Source organism: Entamoeba dispar, genomic scaffold (assembly GCF_000209125.1).
Source record: "Entamoeba dispar SAW760 scf_1105229461817 genomic scaffold, whole genome shotgun sequence".
NCBI lineage: Eukaryota > Evosea > Mastigamoebida > Endamoebidae > Entamoeba > Entamoeba dispar.
Genome location: NW_001854882.1, coordinates 4,660 through 6,455, shown reverse-complemented (window position 1 = coordinate 6,455; position 1,796 = coordinate 4,660). Strand labels below are relative to the sequence as shown.

The following is a 1,796-nucleotide window of genomic DNA, read 5'->3' as shown; positions in this document are numbered from 1 at the left end:
TAATAAGAAATGATGATATTTGAAATTGATCTATGAAACAAAAAGAAATAAAACAACAAAAGATTAACAATGAAAATAGAATATCCAATATTTAAAAATAAACAATTATTAAATAAAAATGATAAATTGAATATTTATTTGAATACTAAGTCAATTAAATTTGAATTATTTGTATCAAATAACATAGAATAAACAATTTTAAGATAATGTGAATGTATTTTTCTTTATGAATGAATAATATTCTTATTCTCAAACAAAATAATAAAACATTAATAATTATAGTATTTAAATGTTCAAATTTGTTTGAAATGTGTATAATATGTTTCAACAGAAAATTAAAAATTGTTAATAAACAATTAAATAAACAATTAAATAACTATAAATCATATTGAATAAAACAATATAACATTGATTTATTATTGTTTCATAATACAATATTTAATATCAACAATTAATAAATTATATTGTTAATTTAACAAATTGTATAAATATTCAATTATTATTGTTATTTATTCATTTGATAAATTCTTAAAACTATTATGTTATATAATAAATCTAAATCAAAATATCTGATAATTTAAATAATCATCTATAATTTCATAAACAGAATGAATTAACTTGTTTATTTTCTATTTGTTTCTGTTATTAGTGATATTGTAGATAAATATAATGAAATATAAAACAATTATCAATATGAATAAATGAAATTTCAATGTATAATAGAAATATAATTAGAAAATGAATAAGTTGATAGAGAATTATATAATTTGAAACATCAAATAGATTTAAAGTGTATAATAATTAAGAATAATAGAATGAATTACTATCAAATAACTTGTTAATTCTTATTTAATTATCATTATTGAAATATGAAATAAAAATGATATTTGTTGATTCTTGTTCATTTCTATTTATTTCAGTTCATTGTTTCTTATATATCCTTTTCTTCTTTTTGTTTGAAAAGGGAACCAAAATAAGCAAAGAAATAATGAATCTAAATAAAAATACCAAAAACAAAATGGCAAAATATTTTGAATCAATAAAATAAATTAATTTTTATTATTTTATTCTTAAAAAAATAAAAAATAAAAATGTAAATTAAATACTCATTTCATATTCATTTATATTTGTTTATATTTTATATCATTTTATGATCAATTGTTCTGAAATATAAATGATTCAGAAATGATATTTAATTCAATGTAAGTATACATTTTTATTATTATGTTATTATTATGTTATTTATTATTATATTTATTTTTATTATTATATTATATATATCATCATATTATCTATATATTTTATATTTATCATATTTTATTAGTTTTATATTCTTATTATGTATATTTTATTTTATATATTAATACACTTCTATTTATATATAATTTATTATATATTAATATATTTCATTATCTTATTTTCATTTTGATTATATTTTTATAATTTATATCAATTTTCTTTTTATATTTATTATTATTTTATTTATATTATATTGATTTTATTTATTATTTTATTTATTATTATATCATTTCTTTTCTCTTTTTATTTCTTTATTATTTATTATTATACATTTAATTTTTATTCTTCTATCTATATATATGAAATTAATATTTATTATTTATCATATATTACATAATATATACTAATCATATAACATCTATAAATGACTATATAATAAACACTGATAATAAATAATACATATAAATAAAAATGAATAAAATAAAAAAGAATAAAATAAATTATATCAATAAAATAATGATAAATAATTTGCATCAATAAATTAAACGCTTTTTTAT

General features: G+C 13.1%; 9 annotated features.

Moving 5' to 3' along the window:
- Nucleotides 1-86: 86 nt before the first annotated feature.
- Nucleotides 87-140: a sequence feature (AT_rich).
- Nucleotides 141-255: 115 nt separating this feature from the next.
- Nucleotides 256-291: a sequence feature (AT_rich).
- Nucleotides 292-331: 40 nt separating this feature from the next.
- Nucleotides 332-586: a sequence feature (AT_rich).
- Nucleotides 587-1,023: 437 nt separating this feature from the next.
- Nucleotides 1,024-1,152: a sequence feature (AT_rich).
- A 68-nt stretch (nt 1,153-1,220) lies between these two features.
- Nucleotides 1,221-1,363: a microsatellite.
- A 9-nt stretch (nt 1,364-1,372) lies between these two features.
- Nucleotides 1,373-1,407: a sequence feature (AT_rich).
- Nucleotides 1,408-1,414: 7 nt separating this feature from the next.
- Nucleotides 1,415-1,586: a microsatellite.
- Nucleotides 1,587-1,591: 5 nt separating this feature from the next.
- Nucleotides 1,592-1,642: a sequence feature (AT_rich).
- Nucleotides 1,643-1,702: 60 nt separating this feature from the next.
- Nucleotides 1,703-1,739: a microsatellite.
- The last annotated feature ends 57 nt before the right edge of the window (nt 1,740-1,796 follow it).